This window comes from Cyprinus carpio, chromosome B16 (genome assembly GCF_018340385.1).
Source record: "Cyprinus carpio isolate SPL01 chromosome B16, ASM1834038v1, whole genome shotgun sequence".
NCBI classification, from domain to species: domain Eukaryota; kingdom Metazoa; phylum Chordata; class Actinopteri; order Cypriniformes; family Cyprinidae; genus Cyprinus; species Cyprinus carpio.
Window position 1 is genome coordinate 27984739 of NC_056612.1, and position 13884 is coordinate 27998622.

Below are 13884 nucleotides of genomic sequence, written 5' to 3' on the forward strand. Positions count from 1 at the left end.
TTGTCTAATTGTAAGGATATTTGTTTTACTTTTGACTGATAAACACTCTAGTGGCTTTGATGACAGCCGATGTAAATCTGCTATTTTACATTGAGAACCGGGCCCTTGAAACTGCTGGTTATTTCTTGAAATGTTTTTTTTTTTAGGAGTTTTATTTGTTTTTTTGGTTTGTTGTTTGTTTTACACAGTTGGGTTGTTTTCTCTGTGGATCAGCAGCCCTGAATTAGCTGTGAATCATGGCTGTCTGAAGCCTTGTGTAAAAGCCCTCATGATCCAGAGCTGCGCCGGAATCAATTGTTTCTTTTAACCAACGCCCCCTGGAATGAGCAGTTTTTTGGCACCTGATCAAACACTCGTGATGGATGAAAGCCTCCCTTGTGGCTTGGTGTTGACTGACCTAGGTCTTTTCTTTCGTATACCTCTAATGATGAGCTGGAGGGGAAACCTAAAGAATCATCCTGTGATATCAGAGAGAGCGTTCACTCACTGATGGACATCTCTGAGGGCAAATTGAGAATTGCAGTGTAAAGATAAACTACATTTAGATTGAATTGGATTACTATTAGAGCCTTTGAAAAAGTTACTTTCGTGATGCCAGGATGTTGTGTTTAGTTGCTGGGATGTTGCTAAGTAGTTGATTAGAATATCTGAATAGTTGCTAGGGTACTAAAATGTTTGTGTTAGTGTTTTGTGATATTGTAGGGGCTGTGCTTAAGTGTTCGACTGGTTGCTAGGCGTTGTAGGATACAAGGATGCTGTGGGTAGTTGACTAGGTCTTGTTTGCGTTTAGTCGTTCTGACATGGTGCCTAGGGCGTTGCTTAAGGAATACTAAGCTTTTTGCTTAGGTGTTCTGAATAGTTTGCCTGGGCATTTGCAAGGATACTAGGATATTATGGGTAGTTGCTGGGCTGTTGCTTAGGGTGTTCCTGGATGGTTTATAGGGTGTTTTCTGGGACCTACAGGGATGTTGTGGTAGTTTGCTGACTGTTGAATGGGTGTTCTGGATGGTTGCTTAGATGTGGTTGGGATACTAGAATGTTGTGGGTAGTTGCTATGCCATTGCTTATGTGTTCTTAATGCTTGCTAGTATACAAGGATATAGTGGGTATTGCTAGGCTCGTGCTTAGATGTTCTGAATAGTTTGCTAGGGCGTTGCTAGGATACTAAGCTGTTGCTCAGTTGTTCTGAATGGTTTGCCTGGGGCGTTGCTAGGATACTAGGATATTATGGGTAGTTGCTAGCCTGTTGCTTAGGCATTCTGAATGGTTGCTAGGGTGTTGTTAGGATACTATGGTATTATGGTAGTTGCTAGGCTGTTTGCTTATGTGTTCTGAATTTTTGCTAGGGTGTTTCTAGTATACTATAATGTTGTGGTTAGTTGTTAGGTTGTTGGCAAGGTTTTTGTTTAAGTGTTCTGAATGGTTGCTAGGGTGTTGCTAGGATACACATATGTTGTGGGCAGTTGCTAGGCTGTTGCTAAGTGGTTTCTTAGAGGTTCTGAATGGTTGCTAGGATCATAGGATGTTGTGGTAGTTGCTAGGTTGTTGCTAAATGGTTGTTTAGAGGTTCTGAATGGTTGCTAGGGTGTTGCTAAGTGGTTGCTTAGGTGTTCTGAATGGTTGCTAGGGCGTTGCTATGTGGATGATAAATCAGGTTTAATTGGCAAATTTAAATAAAACCTAAAGTTCTATCAATAATTCGTAATATGGTTAATTGAAATTCATTTTAGTTTCAATTGAGTAGTTAAAATAAAGCGTAATAGTGGGCTACGTTAAAAAATAGAAATAGGCCGTTGACATTGGGTGCTCAGCTGTGTCAGAGAGGCTGATCTAGTTCAGTTGTAGCATTTGCACTTTTCTACTTTGATGTCTAGAAGTTTGCATTTTAATCTTCACTCTTGTATATTGAGATTGTGACGTTGGGTAGTGTTTTTTGGGTTTTGTTATAAATGGCTTGTTAAACCTGTCATCTTCTTTTGCATGCGACGCAAGGCGGCACGGCGACAAAAGCTAGGATCTTCCTGAAGCTTTTTTGGCAAGTTCCTGTAAAGGCACCATGTGCGTTTTGAAATGCCGTGTGCGGTGGGGCGTGTGATGATGCCTCTGATTGTTCTTTTCGGGAGTGTCTGTGAAAGTCTCAGTGTTCTTTACCCCGGGCCCAAAAAAAAGACATAATCATACATAAAAACATATACAATATAGATATTTAATGTAATTGAAATTTCATTTCATTCCTATACTTTCCCTATAATGGCTCTGTAGATTGTAGAGCTAACTATGAAGCAGCTTGCAGCTGTTTTGTAGTTAAACTAATAAAAAATGTAACCTGAACTTCGGGTAATTGCCATTCCACCACACACACACACACACACTGTCTGACTGTACACTACACACACACACACACACACACACACACAAGCATTAGATCTCTATGGCTAGGACTGTGTGTGATGGTCATCTCCTCTCTCTCTCTCTCTCTCTCTCTGCTCCATATCATGTGATGATCTCAGAGAGTCCGGTGCGCTCATGCAGTAAAGCGTCTGAGGTGTTTGATGGCTGAGTTTTGTTGTGAAGACACACAGTGTTAGATTTACTCTGCACATGTACACTTTCGTCATACGGAGAGATCCAGCCTCAATCCTGCCCGCTCCCGCAGCTTTCAATCAATCTCGCTGATCTGCAGCTCGTCCTTTGCTCTTTAAGCTGACAATTTGCTCACTGATGGCGAGCAGAGCTGCACTTCCTTCAGTGTCTGCGACCGCAAAATGCTCATGACTGGGAAACCATGCCAGAGAGTCTCTAATCACACCAGAAGATGCCCCCCCCCGTGTTCGTATCAGTGAGGAAGAGACTTACAGCCAACAAATCAAAAGTTTAGAGCAGACCAATCAGTGGATGGGCACTGGACCTTAACTGTAACCGTCTGATCAACTGAACAGGTGTTAGCACCTCCTAGTGTCAGTTCACATAACGCCAATAGATGATATCTGTTTTCAGGGTTTTTTGTGAATTCTGGCAGAATATTGTGCACATTTATTAATTTGATTTGTTTGTTCATTTATTTATCTATCCGTATAGAAGGAAAGATTGTGTGTTTGGTAAATGTTGACTGTTTGTGTGTATTTCTTTATTTATTTGTCTGTCTATCTTTATGGAGGAAAAATTATAACATCAAATATATTCAGATTTTTTTTTTAATACGTTTACGTGATTTTGACAGAATTATTGTGACAAATGTTTTATTTGTTTGTTTACTAAATTATTCATTACCGAGAAAAATATTTAACTAAACTTTATTTAATAATATTTGTAATATATGCCTTATTGAATTTGCCAATACTGTGGTGAATTAATTTTCACTAAATTAATTAAAAATTTAAGAAACAAAATTGAAATAGTATTTAAATACTACATAACTATTTAAGTCCAAACAGTTATTTTATTATTCATTCAGTTATTATTTATTTATTTATATATTTATAGTAGGAGAATATTTATACAACTACTTTAAATGTACGTCAAATAATTGTGCATTTATCACATCATATTTTTATTTATCTATTTTGCAGAGAAATTTTTATCTACCTACTTTAAATAGTATTTGTATTTTAATACCTTAGACATCAGTTTGTATGTATAAATATATATACGTATATATATATATATATAATATATATTATGTATATATATATATGTATATGGATATATAATAATATCTATAAGTGTTGGAAAGGTTTTATTTGTGTGTGTTATTAATATATTCTATTACAGAGTAGAAAAATATTTTTAACTAAAATATTATTTAATTAATATATGTAATATATATATATATAATATAATCTACCGCCAGAGAAACATAACCATAAAACAACCTTAAAACAATATTTAGTGAATTTAGACACCCGCCTATAGTGCTAAATTTGTTTTTCTTTTATAAGTGTATGTATGGCAGAACTGAAAAATGCAATTATACAAACTTCCTTATTTGCTGTGAACTGATGTGTGTTTGTTTCAAAAAATGACAGAAAATGCTTTAAAAAACATTTTGAAATGAATTATAGTTCATATTCACATGTCCGTAATTCTATGCACGAGGGATCCCAGCAGATATTTTATATCACCACTCAGCACTTCTTCTGTTTCTTCCTTAAGCTGCTCATGTCTCGATAACCAATTCCGACTCTTAAGTGGCTGGTTAGGTCTCCTGCTCCCAGAGACGTTTGTTAGTAGCTCATAATATGTAATATGGTGTAGAACTCAGTCTCCAGTCCAAGGCCTGTAGTCAGAGTTTTGTTGGATGGATTCTGCGCGACTGGGGAATTGAATACGGCGTTGGGAGACGAAGGTGGGCGAGAGATTGAGGGTATCCGCTTGCGATCGGGTCCAGAAGAGTAGCAACACTGTGAATGACTTTCCAGACCAGCCACGTAATGTGGGTATGCAGATAGGATCTGTTAGAATGACGGTGAGTTGTATGCCAAAATAGCCGGCCGTCCGTGTTTTACGGGTGTCAGAAATGACTGGTAATAAGCTAGTCGGGGAGGTGATCTAGCTTCAGCCCTGTGAAGAATGCGTGTCGACGAGAGCGTTTATCTTGGATGTCGGAAGGATTGAATTTATTCAGGGGAATATGACCTCTTGTTTCTTTTTTTTGTTGGAGTTGGAGCCGACATGCAACAGAAGCAGAATCGCAATGTCAGTTGTTTAGTATGGAAGGAGGGTTATTCCGATTAGTTCCATTCTGTGCTTGCTTGTGATTTTAAGCATGTGAGCTTAGCATTTAAAATCATTAGCCTTAATTCGCAATCTCGCCCCACCCGCCCAATAACCATCATAATAGGAGTCATTTTCTGATCCTCCAAGAAAGCATTTCTTAGGTCACGATGTTGGATTTGATTGCCCTATTTCAATGGTCTTTTGGAGATAAAAGCATTTCTTATTGTGGCGACTCTAGATTACAGGGTTGATTAAAACTTGGATGCGTTGATCGGCTCTGCGTTTCTCATGCTCGGTTAAAGTGACTGCCACCTGTTGTTTTTGAGGGTGACTCAACACTTCTCTCAGCAATTTGAGAATACCAAATGCGAGTGAGTGAATCCATTTAATCCTGGAAAACGCTCCAGATGGATTCAGACCTCCTGACTTCGGATATCATTCCGTTCAAGCTGATTTTTCACTAGTAAAAACCAGATCAAACGAGTCATTAATTTTTGAATTTGTTGTGTGGACTTTTTCTCTGGTACGTGTTGTTTTAGAAATGCCACAGCATCATTGTGAGCAGAGCTCTCTCTCTATCTCGTTGTGTGACGCTTTCTGTCCTCAGATCGCCTGTGTAGTTGTCTGTAAATGTGTGTGAGGTGAAACACAGCCGACATGAGGTGGCCCTCGCTCCCTTTCATATATCGCTGCGTTATGCCAGATCAAATCCACGCACAGCAGAAACCAATCGAGGAAGCGCAATGATGAAGTTCTGCAGGCTAGTGGCTTGGGATTCATGTCATTGTGTGATTTCAGGCCTCAGTTCCTAATCTTGCTTCGGCATCTGTGAAGCTCGTTGCTAGGGAAGTCCCGTCTATATTCAGAAGCAAATTAAAGTTCCTCGGTTTGGCTCCTCATCACTCTCACTGATCCTTTGTCGGCAGTGTAAAATTAGATTCACGAAGACTCAGTTTCGCTTTCAAATTTCATGCGGGAATCGAATGACAGGAAAATAAATCGAAATGTACTTCAGATGAAGAATTTAGCTTCTGTGGTTTATGCATTATGGGAAATATTTATAAAAGAGTTCATTTTGGCAAAAACAAAAAAACAATAACGCAGTTGTACCAATTTTTTCTCAAAAATCAGTTGATTTTTTTTTCAGTGTTGATTGGACTACAGTCCAAACTGCCAGTTGTGGTTTTTTTTTATTAGGTTATAAAATATTAAATGAAAAAAACTGGCCTTAAATAAACAAAATAAACTTGCACTAAACAAAACATGATTTGGTTGAAAAAAACAAAGAAAAATGTAAAAGTGTAACAGTTTTGGCCAACTAATACTCTTCATATAGTTTGTTTGCTTACGAGTTGGAAAACAAAAGTAAACTTATGAACTATGATCATATTATAAAACGCAGCTTATGTTGAATGAAGTGTGGCAGTTTCAGCATGCAAATGTGTAATCTGTAATTCTGCATCTCTCGGTTTGTGCTATGTCTCTATTCAAATTATTTCGAGCATAACAGAAATTTAATTATCAGGTCTGTGTATCAGCACTACGAGTTTTGGACGTTGTTTCAATGGACTTGTTACTATGTACCCAATACAAAAAAAAGTTGTAATGTTCAAAATAATGGTTAAATTACGATTCTATTATTTAGTATTATTTATATCTCTATGTTATGTAACTAAATATTTAAAATATTTAATCATTTAAGTAATATATTTTATTTTTTATTCATTTTTTATTAATACCTAATTCAACTTGTTTAGTTTTAGAGCTTTTTATGTGCTTTTGTCATTTTCATTAGATTTTTGTTATTTAAATAGTATTTATATACTATTATGGTTTGTTTAGTAAACTTTGATAATTCTAATTTCATGTGTAATATCGTTAATTTAGCATTGTACCAGTTTTCTTTTAATAATTTTAGTTTGTTTATACATTTTTATTATGTGTATTTGTTATTTTGGCATTAGGTTTTGCTATTTTTATTCTATTATGCGCAGTTATAGTCTATGAATAATTTAATTGATACTTTTATTTATATAGCATTTATCTTTTTTTGGTGTATCTTATTTTTTGCATAATTTTTTAGCTTAAATTTTTTAGACATTACTTAATGCGCCTTTGGTCATTTGTCTTTATTTATTTTTTACAATATGTATCTTTATTTATTTTTATTTTGGTTTCCAGTAATTTTAGTACTTCAAATTTACATTTTTTTTTTAGCATATGTAACTCTAACATCACAGTATCTTTAGTGAAAACCAATGCAACATCTCCACCTCGCTCCTTTGGGACGTCCCGTATACAGGCTTGTCTGATTTTGACAGTGACAATAACTGAGGGGGGCGGGGGCTTAGTGAAAAGACACTCAATTTTAATCTATTTTTTATATAATATTCTTCATGCGCCTCTGAAACCTGGAGTCATTCACAATTCAGTCTTCTCTAGGGCATGGGCACGCTTTAGACTATTTTTTTAGAGATTTGATTCTGACATGAGCATTTGACATTACTGCTTCTCTAAACATAGAGCGCAAATGTTATTCCACGGGAAGATACGCATCCTTTGAAGAGGCAAAAATAGAGGGGCGGTAATTAGCGTGTCTGTTGAAGCTCTTGAATGGAGACTTCCGCGATGAGAGTCTCTCTCCTGGGCGTCATCTGAGAAGAGATGGAGAGCAGAAATCTGACGGGGTTTTCGTGCATCTGGAGGTGGTCAGATGTTTCATGATGTTTACAAAACAACTCAGAGAGAGTGTTGTGTTCATAAATGCCTCTCAGGTCAAAGTTTTCGGTTCGTCATGAGTCCATTAACTTGTAATTATTGGTTGGTGTGGGGCACCGTTGGGGATATATTCATTGAAACCGATATTGATGATTTGTAAAGACTTTGTCTTGTAGTTTCACTTGCACTGTGTAAGTTACTCAAATATAATTTCAGTTTTAGCATTTTGTATTGCTTCCTATTCCTTCATTTACATTCATTGCAGAATAGACAGTTAAATAACAATATTTTGGCATTGTGCCCAGGGATATTTAGTTAACTACGCTAGTAGTCTAACTAATCTAACTAACCTACAAATAATAAATAAATAATAAATATACATACTGCTCTCTCTCTCTTTCTCTCCTCTTCTCGCGCTCTCGCGCTCACTCTCCTGAAATTTAAATTTTTTAAATTATAAAAAAATCATTATTTACACCCGAACAAAAAAAAGAAATATATAAAATCCTTTTGTTTATATTTTAAGCAAATTTTCTAAGTTGTCACTTGTATATGTTTATACAATAACATACAACGATTACAAAGAAACCAAATTACTAAAAAACAAAAAAATGAGTAGAGACTTGGGCTAATAATAAATAAAATAAGAAATCATAAAAAAGACAAAAAAGACACACAAAAACAATTCACTGAACTACTTGGAATCCACAATTCTAAATTAACACTAAAAAAAACCGTATAATTGCAAGTGCTATAAGTTTTTCATATCCAATATTTGTTACCCCAATTCCCTCATTAGCAATATACTGCATAAGAAATCTCAGTTAGCTATATTTATTTTTTTTTTTTAAAGTTATTTTAATACTGTTATTAAAATTACTATATAAACAATCCTAAAAGATAAACTAAAGACATGTATTAAACTACTTACAAATAACACACAGCGGACGGTTGCTAATAAAGTTGTAAGGTCAAATTAAAAATGCAAGTTCAGCAGATTAACATGTGTATATAATGTAAAACCTATTCATAATGTAGTTTAATTAAAACTGTTACTATTTCCAGTTAATCCTCAATTAGCAACTCTGAGATAATTTTCTTTGTCCATATTTTAACCCTGGCAATTCTCATATCATAATGGCAAAGAAGAAAAAAAATCAATAATAACCAATTAAAAAAAAAAAATATATATGTAAGTCAAATGTAGTATGTATATATATATATTATATACTAATATGGCTATATATAATAATATTCTGATCCTATATATAATATATAAAATATATTAAAGCCAGCTAGTTTTAAATTGATTAGATAGTACGATTAGGAATTCTATTTAGAATTTTGGTATTTATTTTTATATGCAGTCTATTTATAAAACATGCTAGTCTGTACCGCCTTTAATTAATGTTGATAGAAACTGTAAAAAATTACATTACAAAAATGAGAATTTTGGGGGTAACATTACACATTTTCTCAAAGTAGTGGCTTATAATTTTGTTTTATGCAAAAATATAATTTGTAAATAATTCCTGGAGTTATGTGGCCTGAACGTAATTCTTGACAGAATATGTGATGGAATCTGACATCTCATGCCAAAATAATTCTGGACTAGGGTTGATTTTACCTTGGTTAATTTAAGGGTTTTGATATTGAGCAGTGAAATCAAGTTCCTCTTTCAAAGTCAGATTTGAATATAGTGTTTATTTGACAGATCTTTAAGTTTAAATTAGCAGATCTCAAAGTGAAGCCCAAAAACATGCTTCCAGCAAACCTTGCTGCTGCTCGAAAAGTTTAACAACAAAACAAAAAGTCTTGGATGTTAAATCACACGTCGCAGGCGGCGTTGGGGCCCCTGGCGACAAATAAATGTGTGTTTCAAAACCTCCACCTCAGTGTTTCTTCCCAGACTCTCTATTTATTTCTTAATAGTTCAATTAGTCTTCCAGATTGCAGTTTTTAAATGAATAGATCAATTTGATCTTGATGAAGTTGAATCTGATCCCTCGGGTTGTCTGTCGCCTAGCGATTGCTAGCAGAATCCCCCCTCGACGGCTGTGAAGTGTGAACAAGACTTTCACAATGTGGCTGTCGCAGGTTTGTTTTTGCTTGTGAATTTAATTAACTCTATCCATTACACGTCAGAGATTGTGTACCAAATGAAGTCAGATGCCGTCATAGGCTCCATTTACACTGAAAGGAACATCAAGTTCCCTCCAAAAATGACAATTAGCTGTAAATGTGCTCACCCTCATGACCGTCCAAGAGTTTAGGTATGAGTTTGTTTCTCTTTCGTCTCATCAGATTGTGGAGAAAAACTGTAGCATTGCATCAACTTGCTCTGCAGCGTGAATGGGTGCTGCCATCAGAATGAGAGTTCCCAAACAGCTGATAAAACACTTACAATAATCCACAGCACTCCAGTCCATCATCTTTACAGCATTGTGTTCTGATAAATATCAGATAGTGGTTAATTCCAAGTCATGAGCGTTATCTTTCACAAGGTCAAATTGCACCTCTTCATTCTCAGAAGTCAGATATTCTTGTGTTTTTGTTGGGTTTTTAATGCACTTTTATTTTTTCACCAAGACTTTGTTGTTTTTCAGAATCAGTGTATTAATAATTTCATGCTAGTAGTCCAGCATAGGTGGTTAGGTCTGCGGGCCCTGGAATAATTTCTTTTTAATAGTGGAATGCATGATTGATGAAGGTGACCTGAAAATTAAAAAGACTATAAATATACAAAATCATCTGGCCCACGCCCTCCGCATCCTGCTCGAGGCTTGTGTCTGCAAGGTGATCTGGAAAAATCGGATAACTGGAGAAGATGAGAGGGAAACGCGTGTAAATCAATGGGGGAGTTGAGTTGAAAGAGTTTGTGTGCATGTCTGGATTCTGAATGTGCACTGGCAACACATATTGAGTTTTGCTCTTTGAGGAAAACACAAACCGAATGTAATGATGTAGGACGCTCATCTATGAGATGTACTATTTATTCAGGAGTTTTTGTCTGATAAAATACAGAATGTGTCCCCCCACCTGGTCTCACAGGTGAAATTTAGCGGTTACAAAACATACATTTTGTTTCATTTTTTGGAGATGGGTGCTGAAACATACATGACAACATCTAAAATGTGTAACATTATTACTATTCTGACATTCACAGCTAAAAGTAAATTTTTGTTTGTGCGTGCCCAGGCTTCGTGTCTTAGGTACAAGCTTTGGATGCAACTTTTTTTTTGGTCCACTTCAGATGTTTGATTACTCTATATAGTTGCACTTTTAGTAACAATTGTTAATGAAAACATAGCATCCAAAAATATAGTTATTTTATTATTCATTCAGCTATATATAGCAGCTAATCCCCTCTAACATCTAATCTGTTTTATAGTAGAGTATAAAAATAATTTAAAAAAAAAATAGGCAGTGGACAGAAATATGTAGGAACGACTCCAATGACAATTTTAAAAACAATACAGCAATAAGATAATAATAATAAATAGTATAATAATAATTATATCTATTATATAATTATATATATATATATATATATATTATATATAAATATATTATATATATATATATTATTATTTATTTTGAATTAATTAGTGGCTAATCCCACTCCAAACGTAATAGTTTCATTCATTTCTTTAAAAATGTTTCATATATTTAGTGCAATCAAATATTTATTATTTATGTTATTTTGAAGAATTTATATTTATTATTTATACAACTGAATAGAAAGTAAAATCTAAATATTAATGCCATGATTTCAATATTCGCAAATAAGGATTGTACATTGTCTTTAAAGTTGCCCTCAAACATAAATAATATAAGTAATTAGAAGCTGTCAACGTACATCAATATAAAAATGCATTTCTGAATCTCATGAATCACATAGCATATATAATGTACACAAAATTCAGGACAATTTATATATATCTATATATATATTATCATATATATCTTGTCAATCCCATGTTTAATGTAAATTGTTGTACTTGTGTGTTTTTTTCTTATTTCCTTATTTTCAGATGTGTTGTTGTTTTAAGTCATAGTTTGCTTCGTAGGTGTGATTGGTTTCTGTCAGAGCAGCTTCATGCTTTGGGTTCAGGCTCCCCTTCTGAGCTTCTCTTCGTGAAGAAAACGAATGAAAGTTGAAGGCTGCTAAACAATCTGCTGCGGTCTCTGCTGTGCTCTGTTGTGTAAAATAAAAACATTCATCAAATTTTTTTCTTTCTCCCGTTTCCTGACTGGTTGTCTAATTCATTGAAATTTTTGTGTGGTTTTTTTTCTGTTTTTTTTCACCATTTTTTCCTGCTGACATGTTTTTCTATTGAAAGTGGAAGTTGGGACACACTCAGAAAAAATCACACTGTAAGGTTTGAACGGTCCTACAGCAGAAAGCCTAGAATCGCTGCTGTTAATGTCTTGTTTGTCTTGTCCTTTTGCTCGCTTTTGTATTGACAGGTAAGTGTAATGTAGAGAGAGAGAGATTGCAAAGAGGACGATCGGCTATATTGGCTCTAATTACCTCTGGTGGGTCTGGTCTTAATTATCAACCCTGTCTTTTAAATTTGCCAGGAAGCGTTATAAGTGGATGGGCTTGAAACATGTCCAGAGGAGATTTATTGTTGCTCACATTGTAATTGTTCACAGGGACCAGAGTCACCATTGTTAAAAGATAAATAAATACTATATATATTAAAATACATTTCAGGGACTAAAAAAAAAAAAAAAAAAAAAAGTTATTTATTTAATAGTATAAATTGTGACCCTGGACCACAAAACCAGTAAGTTCATAAGTGGTCAAGTTTTTTGCAACAGTTGAGATTTGTTTACATCATCTGAAAGCTGAATAAATAAGCTTTCCATTGATGTGCGTGGACAGTATTTGGCCGAGATACAACTATTGAGAACTATTAAATCACAATATTGAGAAAAATCGCCTTTAGAACTGGCTCATAATGAAGTTCTTAGCAATGCATTTTTAATAAGGAAAAATTAAGTTTTGATATATTTACAGTAGGGTGATTTACTAAATATCTTCATGGAACATGATCTTACTTACTTAATATCCTATGAATTTTGGCATAAAAGAAAAATGGATAATTTTGACCCATACAGTGTATTAGTTGGCCATTGTTACAAATATACAGCAGCGAAATAATACTACTTTTGTTTTTTTTACAACATATTACTAAATAAAATAAAAAAAAAAAAAATATATATATATGACATATATACTTTTATATATCGACTTTTTATCCAATGAGGACAATGGAAGCAATCCAAAATCAACAAAAGAGCAATGATACGCAAGTGCGTATTTTTTTAAATTATATAATAAATAAAAAGAAAACAGACAGAATAGAAAAAGAATAGAGCAAGCTAGTGTTAGAGGCCATTTTTGCTTTTGTTTAAAGAATAGAATTAGAATAGAGAGTGCTTAGAGTTAAAATATAGGGTCAAATAAAGATGGAAGAGACGTGTTTTTAGCCGATTCTTGAAGATGTCTAAGGACTGCTGGGAGTGAGTTGGGCAGGTCATTCCTCCAGGAGGGAACAGTTAATGTAGAAGTCTGTGAAGTTAAAAATTTGTGTGCTTTTTTTGGAATGAACAATAAAGTGACGTTCACTTGCAGAACACAAGCTTCTAGAGGCAACATAAGTCTGAAGTAATGAATTTAGGTAAGCGGTAAAGGGCCACCATGGTGGCTATATATACAGTATATATAGTATGAATCATTTCATTTCACACCGCTGCAGTGTTTGATTTAGTTTGTCACACGGTTTCACTTGCAAAGAAAAGCAAAAAGCCATGCAAAGGCTAAAAGCACTAAAGCACACTTCAACAACTCGAAATGTTTCTTCTCAAAGTAGCCTCTTGATACCCTCAACATAAATGATCCATCTGTGTTCCAACTCTATCTAAAATAAATGAGAGTCTCTGAAGATCTCCAGGCTGTCAGTGAGGAATGAGCTCCTTGAAGTGAAGGTGACCTGAAAGTGATGGGAATTAGCCTCCAAAGAACAGCCAAATGAGAGTATCACTCATGCTGTCTGTGGCCAGGTCCTCTGCTGCTGGAGCCACTGAAGATGTTGAACACATAAGAGGGAAGACACTTGTGAAATCTTAAGAGTGATTCACACATAAATCCATTTGTTTTTAAAGAGAACTGGTTTTTGCCCCATGATAGACGATGAATGGTATTAAAAAGAAAAAGAAAACAATACAACTCATTTTATTGCTTTAATTCATATACTGTACTATATGTTTGAACCAGAAACTGATTCCAAAGAGGAACAGGAAGAGCAAATTATACTGTACAAGGTTATCTGAAAGTCCATGTATCAGAAAGCTAATGCATTTTGTTATCACTCTACAAAGTTAGGCGCATAAAAGAAATACAATTGCACATCAATTTGGGCTGAGAAGAATCACTCCCAA

At 34.8% G+C, this 13884-nt stretch overlaps 1 protein-coding gene and 1 pseudogene across 1 annotated transcript in view; both read left to right on the forward strand.

The window, feature by feature from the left end:
- Positions 1 to 13884, forward strand: part of LOC109051680 (fatty acid-binding protein 10-A, liver basic) — a 677383-nt gene that overhangs the window by 468289 nt on the left and 195210 nt on the right. The window lies entirely within an intron of this gene.
- LOC122140078 overlaps positions 1 to 13884 on the forward strand; it is a 192976-nt pseudogene that overhangs the window by 125642 nt on the left and 53450 nt on the right.